The sequence below is a fragment of the Lactuca sativa genome, chromosome 5, assembly GCF_002870075.4.
Source record: "Lactuca sativa cultivar Salinas chromosome 5, Lsat_Salinas_v11, whole genome shotgun sequence".
Taxonomy (NCBI): Eukaryota; Viridiplantae; Streptophyta; class Magnoliopsida; order Asterales; family Asteraceae; genus Lactuca; species Lactuca sativa.
The window spans coordinates 58,430,033-58,447,170 of NC_056627.2; the positions used below are offsets into that span (position 1 = coordinate 58,430,033).

Below are 17,138 nucleotides of genomic sequence, written 5' to 3' on the forward strand. Positions count from 1 at the left end.
ATCTAGAGGGGTATTGATTACGACAATAGACTATTCTAGACAGTTTAGTGGAACTCTAGCAGACTCGTAACCTGTAGGTGTTTTTGAACTAAGTGCTCACCAAGTGTACTTCATCCCCCTTATGGTTGCCTTATTTGACATGTATTGCTGAGGAATCCCCTAAGCAGTGTAGTTATCTTGATGAAAATCCTTAGGCTAGGTCCCTTAATTTAGATGCTTCAGGGACAGAAAATGAGGATAACGGGAATATGTAATCGGGTTGATTGATTTGATGAAAATTATAAACTTAATTATTGTGGGTTGAAAACCCTATGTGCTCATCAGGCTCTCAAGTCTGACCCACTCAGTTTATTGTATACAGGTAGTGGCAAGAGAGCACATGAGTGATGATCTGATGAGAGATCAATGCATTATAGGACACTAGAATAAATAAATGTTGTAAGCCTATGTTGTTTATGCTTTTGATCTATATTGACAATGACATCCCAAAGTTTTTAAAATATAATGAAAATACATTTCTTCGGAAAGGCTTTGATAAATTATTTATCATAATTTTGGGAACAAATTCCGCAACATATTTATTCAAAAGTATACTCTGATTTTCAAATAAAGCATAAACAAATCGGTTTTTTCTGGCCGTGAAATTAGGGATGTCATATGATCACCGGTAATAGTTAAACCATCGAAGGGTTGCATGTTATAGAATGGTATGGCTCCTGCGGATTTTGGTAAGCGTTAAGTGGGATGTTGACTGGCTTCCTGTAGGTCGGTGGGATGATGGTCGTTTGCCTATAAGCTCTTCGGGTGCTGGTTAGGAGTTATCATGTCTATGAGTGGGTGATGGAAAGAACGGTGTGAAACCGTGATCTTCTCGTTACGATGATTGGATGGTGTCATGGCATGTCATAAACCATCATATATGTCACTTATATATTGGTCCGATAGTTGTGTCAGATCATGCCTAATATATAACAATGAATGATTTTGATTACTCATTTTTTTAGATAATAAATAAGTACTAAAATAAAAATAAAAAATAAATTATTCAATCGTAAATGATCCTTTCTTATGGTTTCTAATATTTTTGTGTCTCCTTTTTAGATTGATCCCTCTATCTATATATATATATATGCATGTTTGTTAAAAATAACTGATAATTAGAAGTTAAAAGTCAGTGGTACCTAAAAGTTGAAAGTTGAATTAGAAGATAGTTTTTGTTTATATAAAAGTGTTTGTAAAACTTAAAAATTATTATAAACTTTTGAAATAAAATATATAAAATGAGATAAACGGCAAATATTTTTAGAAGATATTTTCATATAAAATATAAAACCGTTTTCTTTAATTCAAGTTACCGACGTACCTATATAGATCTATATAGATGTGTGTTTGTGTTGACTAATGTGACAAATTACGAGAAATAAACAAAGCATCTTTTGCAACAGTTTCTTCAAATATTACTTCTCTTTCACCTAATAATCGTTAGAGTGTATGAAAACCTAATAACGTCGGTTTTAATCTACAAGATTTATGTATTTTCTTGTTCGGATAATTTCAACTCGTGGCAATCACAAGTCACAATCATCTTTGATACGTTTGTTTTAGTTTAGTTTCTGGTCAAACCCAAGAAACCAGCCGTCCAAATTTGTTACAAAATTTCCAACCAAATTAAAAATAAAAATACTCTAATTCAAATATCACCAAATTAATTGATTTCGATCAATTTGATTGGATTCCGAAATTTGATATTATTCTTACCACGAAACAGAGAAAAAAGAAAAAAAAATTTTATGGAGATTTGGATTTTAGTGCAAGTCGTTTTGCCTTGACAAAAAGGCTCAATAAACGTAGTTTCAATAGATTGAGTATCTCCTACAACAATTATTAAATTACTATATTTGGTAATAAAAAAACAAGTAAATTTAGTATATTTATATGAAAATAATGCAAAAAATTATCTAGAAACTACGTAAAGTATAAACAATCTTGGTCCATTCGCATTACATTATTGAATATAAAATACAAATTTAATTAAACATTGATTAGGATTTGTTAATCTTGATTACTCCAATCAAGCAAGATTAAAGTGCAGAAGCAGCTTGATTTTTGTATTCTTTTGCTCAAAAGAAGAAGCCAAATGATCGAAGAACCAAAACCCATTTGATTTGAAAGAAAGAGTCTCAAAATCTAACAGCAACCTAAACATAATAACAAGAAAGAAACATAAAAGAAAAAGAAAAAAAAAAGATAGAGAAAAAAGAAATCTTGATTGGTTTTTTAATGCCAAAGTGTTCTTGATCTCTTGGAGGTCGTTGTCGGAGGACTGATCTGAGGCACGGTGAAGCAATTTCCATTGTCGGGTGTCCTTTTTCTTGTTGATTTTGTGGAGTTTGTGATCTTATTATGATTGATGTAACTATTTGGAGCAAATATAAGTGATGATCCGTTGATTGTTTGATCTCCAAATCCCATCATTGAACTGGGTTCGAATCGTTGACCCAGATGAGCATACCTCGACTGCGGCGGCGGAGGTGGTGGAGCTGCCGGTGGTGGTGCTTGTGGAACCCACATCCCCATTGATTCCGGCGAGAAACCACTATTCAAGCTTCCTTCTAGTAGATCACCACCCCACATAAGCGACGGATCGTTGTCAACAACCTGTAATTATTTCGAATCTAGTTAACAAGAAACTCTTCAGATTAAAACCAAAAAAAATAAAGTAAAAATTATAGACCTTTGAGAAGTTTGAAGGAGCGTCAAGAAAATCTTCGACATGCCAACCGGGTAGCATCTCAATCAAGTACTCCGATATACTACTCGTCGTGGAACCGTTACCCGACCCGTTTGATTCATGGTGGCAGTTTGGAGTTTTAAAAGTAGTCTGGTTCATGATCGGAGAAGGAAGTGGTTCCGGAAGTTGGTCGGGAACGACACCGTTTTTGGTAGTGGGTATCACCGCCGGAGGAGTTGATGACGAATAAAGAGAAGCAGTCGGAGATAGCTTAACGCCGGTGAGTAAAAACCGGTTGTGGTTTTGTGTGTGTTGGTTGACTTTATGAATCGCAACATCACAGTCTTTACAGAGGATAGCTCTATCTTGTTGACAAAACAAGAAAGCTTTTTTCTCCTGACAGATATCGCAGAGCGGCGAATCTTTAGGGGAAGGGTGGAGGAGGGAGAATCGTGGGTGTTTTCCGGCGAGTTTGTTGGCGTGATGCACGCGGTGGTCACAGGCTGCGCAGAGGGCAGCCTCGTCGGCGGAGCAATACACCGACGCCTCGTTTTCGTTACAGACGTCACACTGGATCTTCATAAATGGAGTTTGATAAAAGAGGAGGGAGATGGAAGGTGGCGGCGATGGTGGTGGTGGTGGGAGTGGGAGTGGAAGAGGTTGAAACTCGGAATGTAAAGAGGAGGGGGATGCTATAATTAGGAAGGGTGATGGGTGTTACGGCAGTAATAATAATATAAAAATGGAAAGGCGATGAGAATGAATGCTTAAACCAATAAAATGGGGAGTGAGGTGGAACCAAACCAAAAGTCATAGTAACACTCTGGAGTTTTTATGTTTAAAATTGAATAACACATATACAATAATTTCAACTTATTTATTAATTAAAGTGTGAAATTGGATTTCTAACTGAAATTAGGTTAAAAGATCAACCTTTTTTTATATTATTTTTATGCATATATAAAGTGTGTTCGTTGTCTTATTTGAATATTATACACTACAAAATTATAATTAAACAAGTAGTATCGACTTTGGATTTATTCATATATTTTATTTGTTAAAAGTTAATTTCAAAATTCAAATAATTATCATTTTGAGGTGAAAACAACCATTTATGAGCAATCGTACAGACAGCAATTCAACTCGTGCAACACTAAAACTAGAACAAACTTGGGAACCTACAGTTCATACGGTCTACATAATATACATGTTTGAGCTTGTCCAGTGTGTGCAAGTGGCCTGAGAAGTTTTGTTTAATATGTATTTACCATGGATTTAAAGAGGATGATGGGTCATTTTTGGATCAGAACATATAAGAGAGAACATTTAACAGGCGATTCTTGATAAATATTAGATCATTTTAAGGTGTTATTATCAGGGATTAACAAGATGGATCTTTTATAATCTTGGATTTAAGGTATAAATACTTATCTCTTACTAATTTATATTGAATGGTGGGATTAGGGTTTCAAATTAAGTTGATGTTTTGAATCATGCTTGTTAGTTGTTACATGATTATCTTTGGTATGTAGTGAAGTTAAAGGGTTAAGTAAACAATAAAATATTATGTTATTTGAAATTATAATATTAGTTGTGCTCTGAGAATTTTGATTTATAGGAGCACTTGTGTTATGGATCCTTAAATGGGAAATAGTGATATTGATGATTATAATGAGTTAGATTACAAATATATAATATTTAAATGAGTACAAGTTATATGTGTTTGTTTAGTTATATAATAATGATGAATCTAGGAATCGTACACTTCTTAATTTAATTGTAAATGTGATGAAAATAGGCTAGAATATACGATATATATCATATTGTGTAATAACATGATGGGTATTAGATGTGTTTCTTTGTATCGAAGAGAATGTGTAGTTGATGTGTATTGAATGTGTTTATTTGTGAAGGAACGAATAATTAGCGAAGGAAATGTAAAGATACTATAATTAACCATGGAATTAGAGAAAGGACACACCAAAGTATAATTTGATGCAATTACATAAAGTCGCCAAAGTGAGTAAGATTATTGTTATTTTGAGTTGTATAAGTAATGTAGTTATGCATTTGATATTTCGATATGATGTTAATGTTAATTGATTGTTATAATATGCCAATTTTAATATTCAATGTTATGGGCAAATTATGATGACTTGTGGAAGGACAATGTTGGAAATAATGTAAATCAATCAAGAAACATATTATACTGCTAGTTATACGTAAACACATATGGTTAGGGGTGAGCAAATGGACCGATCGTACAAAACCGAACTGATCTGAAACCGGAACAAGCACCGGACTAGATCGATACCGGGTGGTTCCCGATTAATAACATAATTCGATTCTCAATTCTAGCGAATTTGGTTTCATTGGTTCCACCGAACCAAACCATAGATGCTAAAATGACTTAATGAGCTGAAAAATAACTTAAAGGGATTAAAAAATGACTTGATTGGTTGAAAATGACTTAATTGTACTGGAAAACAACTTAATGGGGCTGGAAAACGAGTTTGGTACGTAGAATCGAAACCAAGACATGCTTAGTCCATAGTAGTCTCGTTCCGGACTCTTCATTTCAGCTTCGATCGTTTTGTAGTTTTTTAATTATGGTCTGGTTCGTGGGCTAGTTCTAAAAAGTGTTCATGCCTACATAGTATCATACACTAAAGAATATTAAAAATAAACGAATAACAATATATTTATAGTGTATAAGTTTATTATTTACCTACTAAAATAACTAATAGTTATTTATTATTTGTTGATAAAAAATAAAATAAATAAATAAAGGAGTTTATTTATTATAAATTAAATAAAAGATCTTATTTAACTAAAATCATTTCATTAGTTAAATAAATAATTAATGGTTTGGAATACTTAAGTTAGTTGGCTAGAAAAGATTTTGAAAAACCTACTAAATGACTTAGTAGAAAAATGAGTTGATAAGTGTTGTTAAAAAGAATGCAAAATAGTCAAAACCCTAAAAATCTTCCTCCACCTTCCATTCAGCGTCGTCTCCCTCTCCTCGTAGTGTTTAGCTTAGTGGATCCAATCTAAGAAAAAGAGATTGCATTGATAAGTTACCCTCTGTGGTAGTTATTGTTCCAAGCTCTATAGGAATCTATACAGGTAACATGTTTATGGCTACAATTCTATGACATCAAAAAGCCTCTACAATTAAGATAGTAAAATCTATGTAACACCCATATAATTCGAGCATATTTACAACTTTTTAAATTATTTGAAACCATTCAATTATTACAATTTCTTTTCAAAATAGTTTATACATCAGAGTTCCCAGAAATCATAATCGTCAATCGAGGAAGTGTACGGTCACTCCTTCGCCTACCTGCGGCCATCCGCTGAACCTTAAACAATAAACTGAAACTGTAAGCCCGAAAGCTTAGTAAATTATCCCCAAAATACCAACATCAACAATACCATAACCATATCATATAACAAACACAAAACAACCAAGCATCTCAAGTTTACAATGTGACTAGTCCGCCCGCACCGGGCCTTCAGTCCACCTGGTCCACTCCCAGAGTTTATAGTATGACCGGACGCCCGCAACGGGCCTTCAGTCTGTCTGGTCCACTCTTCGAGCCTCGGCACATCTGGACCGCCCTCTCGGGGCCTTCAGCCTATCCAGACCGCTCGTCGAGCCATCAGCCTATGTGCCCTTCCGGGTCTACAGTCTATCCGGTCCACCCTAGGTATGTTGGCCTACAGCACGAAGCAGGACACGCCTCAACCTAACCCCCAAACAATAACCATGTGCACATATAACATATAATCACATAACAGTCCATAGACAAACAAACCGATCTAGCAGATCATATAGCATAGTAACATCCTAACCAGGATATCGACCTAACAGGTCACTAACATAGCATCATCCTATATACCAGGTGTGACATCCCCAATTTCACGGCCAGAAAAGACCGGTTTGTTTATGCTTTGTTTTAAAATAAGAGTTATCTTTTAAAGAAAACAGTTGCGGAATTTGTCTCAAAAACAAAATATGATAACCATTTATCAAAACATTTCTCAAAAAGAATGTATTTTTATTAAATAATAAAACCTCGGGATGTCATGTTCCGTTACAGACCAAAAGCATAAACAGTACTATACAGACCTTACAACAGTTATTTATAACTACTGGTCTATAATCCAAAATCCCTCGTCTAGTGACTTATACTCTTGTGTCATTACTTGTAATACAAAGAAAATAGAGTGGGTCAGGCTTGGGAGCCTAGTGAGCATATAGGATTTTCAACCCACAATAATATAATTATTAAATTTAGTAATCAAACAATCAACCCAATTACCCATCCCCATTATCTTCTTTATTTCTTAAGGTTTTACCCTAAGAATCAACTATTCCTCGTTCATTCATTCCTAAGGATTGACCTTAGGAATTGCAACAAAGTCAATTTGCTACCACAGTTTATACAGCAGACACTACGTCACATAGTCACCAGGGTTCATACAATTGGCACTACGTCTCATAGTCACCAGGGTTTACACAATAGGCACTACGTATCATAGTCACCAGGGTTTACACAATAGGCACTATGTCTCATAGTCACCAGGGTTTACACAATAGGCACTACGTCTCAAAGTCACCAAAGTTTACACAATATGCACTACGTCTCATAGTCACCAGGGTTTACGCAATATGCACTACGTCTCATAGTCACCAAATATTTCATCTACCCACGTTCTACCCAACATACTGTAGATATAAAATACATATACAGTTTAAATCATTAAAAAACATGTATAAAACATTCATTCCACACCCATCTCAAATAAACAAACAATACCTAACACATAGCACGTATTTCATAGCAAATAATTCATATTTATGTGTTAGAAGAAAGTAACTACACATTTACACATAACATAGATGTAATACATTCAACCGATACTTGTACTAAAATCGTGTTTATGAAAAGGACTATACACTCACTTGATTAGACGATGCTCGGACAGCACTACGGCTCTTTGAGTAGTAATTCTCCGGTGAAACCGGGATATATCTTTACACACCGGGTTTCTCGCAAGCAGAGCTTCGGCTCAGAAACTCTTTTCTTCTCAGGATCTTCGGGCTTCATGACTTGCTTCAGGTCTTGGGATGATATCGGGGCTTCGGGGGTACTTCATGATGACCAAAGAGGGTATCGGGAGTGGGAGAGTAAGGAAGGAGCAACCAAAATCGTCTGACCCTTGATTTCTATTTATAGGGTGAAATTTCTACACTCACGTCGTGGGGCTTGATCATCAATGCATGCATCATCACAAGTTGGGGTTGACAGAGTCCAGGTGATGTTTTTCTAAGTTCACATCGTGAACACAGTGTTCACGTCGTGAGTTCTGACACAGGATCAGATTTCGTGCCCCGGACTTCAGAAATTCATATCTTTCCCATACGAGCTCCGTTTTCGACGTTCTTTATATACCCGCGTAAGTGAAATTATGCTCTACAACTCTCGTTTAGAATTCATCGACTAATTTTGAATTTATTTTTATTATATTATTTTTAGTAGGCCGGGACAGGAAAACTCCGTTAGAAATCCGTAACTTCTTCGTCTGACGTCCGTTTTCGTCTGTCATTTTACCGTTGGACTACTATTGATGAGATATTCGATTCTCATTTAGATTGTTTCGGCTAGAAATCATTCGATCTCATATTCGAACTTCGGGTTGCATACTGCTGATGTTGAAACTTCGAAAAATCATAACCTCCTCATACGAAGTCAGATTTAGACGTTCTTTTTATGCACACTCTCGGTTTAACGTATTCTACGACTTTCATTAAGATTTCTAAGGCCAAATATCACTCTAACGTAAATTCATTATTTACGTCGCACTGTGTCGTGTCAGTTCTGTCGTGAAACTTCGACATATCATAACTTCTTCATTATAACTTGGATTTCAGCGTTCTTTATAGGTTCGGAATCCTTGTAACATGTACTATAACGTAGTTAAGATTAATACTTCTAAATAATATTCCATCAAAAAGTCATTTTTGATGCTTATCGTCTCTAAATTGACTAGCCCGGATCTACGGGCGTTACAATTATCTCCCCCTTAGGATGATTACGTCCCGGAATCATCAATGAAATAGGACTTGTATAATGATTCCATACGTTATCTCTTCATCCTAGGAAATAACTGTAAGTTCTATGTTTCCTCAAAAGAGTATCTAACTCTTGGACTTCTCGATAGCAAGTAGTGCTCAATCCTGCATCTACTCTTCGTACTATGTTGGACTTTCAATCGTAACCTTCGAGTTACAAAATAAATCCTTATTGAGGACTCCTTCTTCTTCTTAGGATAAGTACTTTCCTTTATCTATTGTAACAGACCGATGGGTCGTGTTCTAATGACCTCTCATCGTATGATGTAACGCTTAGACTCAAGTCTCTTAGAGTCAAAATCCAGAATGGAATATACCTTCCTTCATATTCTAATGTGATATAGTCACATTTTTACATGTATCATTTCTAGCTATAAGCTTCCTTAACAACGAGTGTGATGCTATCGATCGCATTGATTTCAATCTTCTTACTTGAGTCAGATGCTACCTCGAACTTGGTTATATGAACCACGTAACAAACTCATCGTAGTCGGACTCAAATTGATATGACCGCTAGGGTTAGAATATCAATCATCTTCTTAGTCATTACCGAAACAATGGTAACGATATACTTGAATAAAATGATACCAATCACTAGCTTCTTGGTAACCTTGTGACTTTCCCTGATCCAAGTGTGAGTCATGTGCTTCCAGTAGTATAGATCTCTACTACTATTCACACCTACTCATACTCGTCCCAAGTTTTGTCTCATAGTCCCCAAGTCCTAATATCACAAAATAATTTAACACATACGAATGTGTCCAAGTAATCATAAAATTTTCCTAGACTTTACTAGGACTTCTTCCATGCGTATCTTCAATCATCAATTCTACTTCAACTCGGTTGGTGATGGGAATTCCAGACGATGGGAAAAATTCAAGAATTACACCAATCGTTCCATCATCCTGCCAATCGAAGGTGTACTTCAGATATACCGTACCCCTTTAAACGTTTCGTTATTTTACCAGACATATTCTAAAGGCAAGATACCACTCTTAAAATATCTTCTGATAGGTGTCATTCACTATCATAAGCCTTTCATTTCCTCCATTTACTCAATTCTCTATGATTCTTCACCATAACGTTCTATACACCAAAGCAGACGTTCGGTGTATCGAGACGAGAATATAGATAGAGGAAGGTTTAGACGTGTAATCCTCCTTATTACTCCGAAAAATTACATGCCAGTTCTAATATTATAATTAAACATTTAGAATCCTGAGCACATAAAATTTCTAGATCCGGTCGGCAACAAATCATAGACCCAAACAAATAATAGCATATAAGGCAAACATATAGCATTTAGCACATAAAAGCATTTTAGGCATCTTTCCTAAAATATACTAGTGCTCGTGTCTAAAATATGGTAGACACTCATCTCACAATCATCGCTTAGCATTCTAAGTTTAAGTCTAGAAATCCTACAAATTCCTAGTTCGCTTAAACTAATGCTCTGATATCAACTTTGACATCCCCAATTTCACGGCCAGAAAAGACCGGTTTGTTTATGCTTTGTTTTAAAATCAGAGTTATCTTTTAAAGAAAACAGTTGCGGAATTTGTCCCAAAAACAAAATATAATAACCATTTATCAAAAAATTTCTCAAAAAGAATGTATTTTTATTAAATAATAAAACATCGGGATGTCATGTTCCGTTACAGACCAAAAGCATAAACAATATTATACAGACCTTACAACAGTTATTTATAACTACTGGTCTATAATCCAAAATCTCTCGTCTAGTCATTCGACTTATACTCTTGTCTCATTACCTGTAATACAAAGAAAACTGAGTGGGTCAGGCTTGGGAGCCTGGTGAGCATATATGATTTTCAACCCACAATAATATAATTACTAAATTTAGTCATCAAACAATCAACCCAATTACCCATCCCCATTATCTTCTTTATTTCTTAAGGTTTTACCCTAAGAATCAACTGTTCATTGTTCATTAATTCTTAAGGATTGACCTAAGGAATTGGCACAAAGTCCATTTGCTACCACGGTTTATACAACAGGCACTACGTCACATAGTCACCAGGTTCACACAATTGGCACTATGTCTCATAGTCACCAAGGTTTACAGAACAGGCATTACGTCACATAGTCACCAGGTTCATACAATTGGCACTACGTCTCATAGTCACCATGGTTTACACAATAGGCACTACGTCTCATAGTCACCAGGGTTTACATAATAGGAATTACGTCTCATAGTCACCATGGTTTACATAATAGGCACTACGTCTCATAGTCACCAGGATTTACACAATAGGCACTACGTCCCATAGTCACCAGGGTTTACACAATAGGCACTACGTCTCATAGTCACCAGGGTTTACACAATAGGCACTACGTCTCATAGTCACCAGGGTTTACATAATAGGCACTACGTGTCATAGTCACCAGGATTTACACAATAGGCACTACGTCTCATAGTCACCAGGGTATACACAATAGGCACTACGTCTCATAGTCACCAGGGTTTACACAATAGGCACTACGTCTCATAGTCACCAGGGTTTACGCAATAGGCACTACGTCTCATAGTCACCAAATATTTCATCTACCCATGTTCTACCCAACATATTTGTAGATATTAAATACATATACAGTTTAAATCATTAAAAAAAACCTATATAAAACATCCATTCCACACCCATCTCAAATAAACAAAGAATACCTAACACATAGCATGTATTTCATGGCAAAAAATTCATATTTATGTGTTAGAAGAAAGTAACTACACACTCACACATAACATAGATGTAATACATACAACCAATACTTGTATTAAAATCATGTTTATGAAAGGGAATATACACTCACTTGATTAGACGATGCTCGGACAGCACTACGGCTCTTTGAGTAGTAATTCTCCGATGAAACCGGGATATCTTTACATACCGGGCTTCTCGCAAGCAGAGTTTCCGCTCGGAAACTTTTTTCTTCTCGGGATCTTTGGGCTTCAGGACTTGCTTCGGGTCTTAGGATGATACCGGGGCTTTGGGGGTACTTCAAGATGACCAGAGAGGGTATCGGGAGTGGGAGAATAAGGGAGGAGCAACCAAAATCGGCTGACCTTTGATTTCTATTTATAGGGTGAAATTTCTGCACTCACGTCGTGAGTTTCTAATGCTCACGTCGTGGAGCTTGATCGTCACTGAATGCGTCATCACAAGAGGCGGTTGACAGAGTCCAGGAGATGTTTTTCTAAGTTCACGTCGTGAGTTCTGACACAGGATCAGATTTCGTGCCCCGAACTTCAGAAATTCATATCTTTCGCGTACGAGCTCCGTTTTCGATGTTCTTTATATGCTTGTGTAGGTGAGATTATGCTCTACAACTCTTGTTTAGACTCCGTCGGCTAATTTTGAATTTATTTTTATTATATTATTTTTAGTAGGCCGGGACAGGAAAACTCCGTTAGAATTCCATAACTTCTTCACCTGACGTCCGTTTTCATCTGTCTTTTTACCGTTGGACTACTATCGATGAGATCTTCGATTCTCATTTAGATCGTTTCGATCTCATATTCGAACTTCGGGTTAGCATATTGCTAATGCTAAAACTTTGAAAAATCATAACTTCCTCATACGAAGTCAGATTTAGACGTTCTTTTTATGCACGCTTTCGGTTTAACGTATTCTACGACTTTCATTTAGATTTCTAAGGCCAAATATCGCTCTAACATAAATTCACTATTTACGTCGCGTTGTGTCGTGCCGGTTCTATCGCGAAACTTCGACAGGTCATAACTTCTTCGTTATAACTCGGATTTCGGCGTTCTTTATATGTACGTAATCCTTGTAACATATACTATAATTTAAGATTAATACTTATAAATAATCTTCCATCAAAAGGTCATTTTTGATGCTTATCGTCTCTAAATTGACTAGCCCGGATCTACGGGCGTTACACTAGGATACCGACCTAAACCAGGTCACTAAACATAACATCATCCTATATACCAGGATACCGACCTAAACCAGGTCACTAAACATATTATCGTCCTAATTACCAAGACGTAGATCTAACAGATCAATAAGCATATCAAACAAATACCAGTATATAATCTGAGAAAGGGTCGGCCTTGGTGCCTTAGACCCTGATGATACAGTGAAAATAACTCACCTTGCAATGCTAGACTGAACCACAAAATCACGCTCCCGAAACATTGCCCCAAACTCCAACACCTATAACCATCAATGATCTAATTTATAAATATCCGCTTACCAATTATCCTCAAAAGTCAAAACGGTCAACCTTTGGTCAAAGTCAAAGTCAACTATCAAGGTCAACAGTCCATGTAGACCTCAAATCGCCGAGTACCCTCAGCTACACACTGAGTTCCTTGCATAACTTTCCAACTCGCTGAGTCACTATGTCACTCGTCGAGCCCAAGGCAATCTTCATAAGACTCATCGAGTTGTTCATCCAACCCGTCGAGTTCATGACCATCTTCATATGACTCGTCGGGTCTACCATGCGACTCGCCGAGTCCCTTCAGTCCTTCATCCATACAGATGCTTTTTAAGCCATGCAAAGGCTCCATACTGCAGATCCAAGTTCCCATGGCATGCTTATCACGTAAAGATGCAAACTTTACATGCATGTAAGACTCTAATGACTCAAAATGCCAAAACCAAGCTTGAAATGGGTTTTACACTTAAGGAGGGGTTCATGCTTGCCAATGCTGATAGCTTTATGGACTTACAAATCAAAGAGAGTTCAGATCTGAACAACTTCAGATCTGAGCTCATACCCAAGAATAGCTTCATAACCAAGCTAAGAAGCCCTAACTTCATCCAAAGAGATCTAGAAAGGAATGAGGCAAAGATCATGAATTGATACCTCAAATAAAGCTAGCTGAGATAGACTTCAAACCCACAAACATTCGTGCCTCCAACTTGTTGATCTTCAAGCTTCTTGCATCAAGGTCTTCTTTCCAAGCTTGAAATTTACACTATTATGGAGCACACACACGAATTAGGGTTTCTGGACTCTCAAGAGGCTGCAAAGGAACTAAGGGAGGCTAAATCCCTTAAATAGGGTGCTAAACCCCGAAAATTAGGGTTTCACCCTCCAGCTCCAACTTGTCGAGTCACTCTTCCGACTCTGCGAGTTGGTCACTTAAACACGTAACCCAAACCCGTTGCTACTCGACGAGTCAGGCAACCAACTCGTCGAGTAGATATTGAATTCATGATAATTTATAACCATAAATTGATACTCAAGAATCGAGGCATTACAACTCTCCTCCACTTGAACTAGACTTCGTCCTTGAAGTCTGTTAATGTGAACATCCTCGGATAGTGTTCCCGCAACTATGCCTCCGGCTCCCACGTCCAATCGGACCCTCTTTGGTGCTCCCACTGTACACTTACCAAAGGTACCTCCTTGTCCCGCAGAACCTTCATCCCTCTCTCCAGAATGGCCACAGGCCTCTCCACATAATCCAGGCGCTCACCGACCTAAATGTTATCCAACGATACTACTGCCTCCTGATCCATGAAGCACTTTCGCAAGTACGAATCGTGAAAGGTGATGTGAATCCCAATCGAACCTTTTCACAAGGTCTATCCTTCATTCCACTTAGCCCACTTGACAAAATCCTGATGATCCAAGGTATCAGAAACCCAACTTTCCCTTTTTCCTGGAGCGAACCCAATTTGCTGACATGATAATACATCCTTCAGCTCTCCGAATATCATACATAATCAATACACTAATGAATACAAACACTCATGCCTAGCCACAATCAGCCTCGAGCTGGAATACCAGGCGAGCCTACGACGACTCCAATCATTCGTAGGATGGAATACCCTAGATTGGAATACCTCAATGAACATAACTCGGGTCTACTCATAACCGGAGATCCAAGCATCTATCCTTGCGTCTCCTCCACCATCCTCAGATTTGTCACAACCGAGTGCAAATCCCCCGAATCTTTAACAATACATCCAACCCGAACGCACTCCCACAACAAACATAACCAACACAATTTCTATGCCCACAACATATAACTGGAATACCCTTACGTGGTCCTCAACACAGGTCTGGATTGCCTCTGAGCCCACAACATGAGTCTGGTATGCCCTCCCTGGCCCTCAGCTCATGACTGGAATGCCCCTGATGACCGATCGACACTACTGTCATCACTTCAGTTGCCAAACACTCCGACCCTGCAGATATCCATTTTCCTCTACCACTCGAAGGCCCTAATCGACGCTCCTCTCATCAACAAACAACATAACGATACAAAAATTACTACCACACATGAATCCCAAGACACATCACAATAACTCAAACCATCATCAACATACCTACCACTACCAACCAACCAGTACGGCACTCATATCTAACCCATATCACCCCCTTCGGGTTAGAATACCAACATGTCTAATCAATCCAAATATCGAGTCGAAATTCTCAGGGTTTGTTGGTCTACCGCCTCAACCCTACCGCTCCCTTCGAGCCTCCTTGCCTACGACTTACAGTCGGCCCGCACTGGGTATCTTGGACAACTGCATAGAGCAGGACCGCCTCAACCCTATCCAAATTCCATAGAAGATCATGAGAAAGATCTAAACCGGTTCCCAAAACCCGAATGACAGGATATTCTATTCCCAAACCTTCGCAAAACTGACGAATACCCATTCGGGTCCACTCTCATTCCCCAACTAGAATATTACCCGATCCAAGAAGATGAAACCTTGGAGACACTCCGAACTGATGAGATCACCAAGATCCTTTGAACTCCGTCCGACCACTAATAACAACTTCCGATCAACCAAAATACACCGGAGTCCTCAACCTACTCCAGCAACATGTTCAATACTTGGAACAAACCTATTGATTGCTATAGCATAGCAGCCTACTCAATACCCGAACATAGATCTACAAACATATACAGAGTCTTCAACATGACTGGACCTCCCTACCAGGCCTTCAGTCTATCTGGACCACTCTCAGAACCTTCAGCATGTCTGGACCGCCTCTCAGGGCCTTCATCTTTTCTGGACCGTTTTCCGAGCCTTTGGTCTGACTGGTACGCCCCACTGGCCTTCAGTCTATCCAGACCTCTCTAAACTGTTGAGAATCTCCCTGGACCACCCCTCCTGATGCTCTCTCCCTTGCATCCTGTTCTCACCCACTTGGGGCTTCGAACTCTTGATCTACTCTGTGGACTATATCCCCAGCCTAACTCTAGGCCTCATGTCGATCATCCACCCTCTCGGAAATCTGTGGTATGTTCCCTGACCCGCGTGTCTACCACACACGCTAAATAACCCACACTCCCTTGCTGAATGCACTGCTGAGCCTTGGAAGCTAACAAAACCCTCAATCTATCAATCCAAAAACCCTCAGAGTCGAGCACAACCTCAACCGAATACTCGAACTGAACTCGATTCATGACTAGAACTCCAACCTGGTTCCCTGACTTCTTCTATCAAGCACCCAGAAAATATGTTCTTATGCTGGGGAGTTTTGCCGAACCCCCAATCAACACAACCCTCAAACCAAGCAACCACTAGGGCCTCCATTCTCCCTATCGGGTTGTGAAACTTATCCCTGGTTCAAAACCTCTCCCACTTCCGCATCTCGGGGTAACACTCCCCCCACTTAGATTCAACTAAGCCTTCATAATACATGAAAATTGGAGGATTCTCAATCCTTCTCACTTCCCAATGATCGATCTGATGACAACCAACTCTTTCCCACTAGTGCTCCATTGCTAGTTTGTCCCAATTGATCATACACTTTTAAGAACCAGATGAACACTTCCTGAATTCTAGAGAAACTGACAACCACTAATGCTTGAATGAACCCACACTCACGTCATGAAGACCAAAAGATAGATGCTCCCACTAATACCTCGGCAACGAGTTACTTCTCTTGGCACTTTAGTCCGTCAATCACTAACGGTTGCTAACCACTGAATCCTGACAATGTTGAATAACTCTTCTGGGGGACCCTATCCGCAGGCCTCCCACATAATACCCCTTTTCCAAAGGTGTTCCAAACAAGCTTCCCTCTCTCGGGCTCTAGAAATTATTCCCTTCAGGCTTCGCACCCTGACACACTTACCAGCTCAAATGCCCACAGTTGAACTGTAGCAGCTGAAACAACCTCTGCTCTAAACCAGGATACAAACTACTCCCAAGACATAGTCTACAATCCCAAAAGTGCAATAGATCACACAATCAATCCATTCCGTCCGATACAATGGATCCAAGGTAAAACAAACCTCACAAATAC

The 17,138-nt window shown here is 38.4% G+C and overlaps 1 pseudogene; it reads right to left on the reverse strand.

Annotated features, from left to right (window-relative positions):
• Positions 1–1,970: 1,970 nt before the first annotated feature.
• On the reverse strand, positions 1,971–3,529 carry LOC111879704 (B-box zinc finger protein 21-like; annotated as a pseudogene).
• Between the last annotated feature and the right edge of the window lie 13,609 nt (positions 3,530–17,138).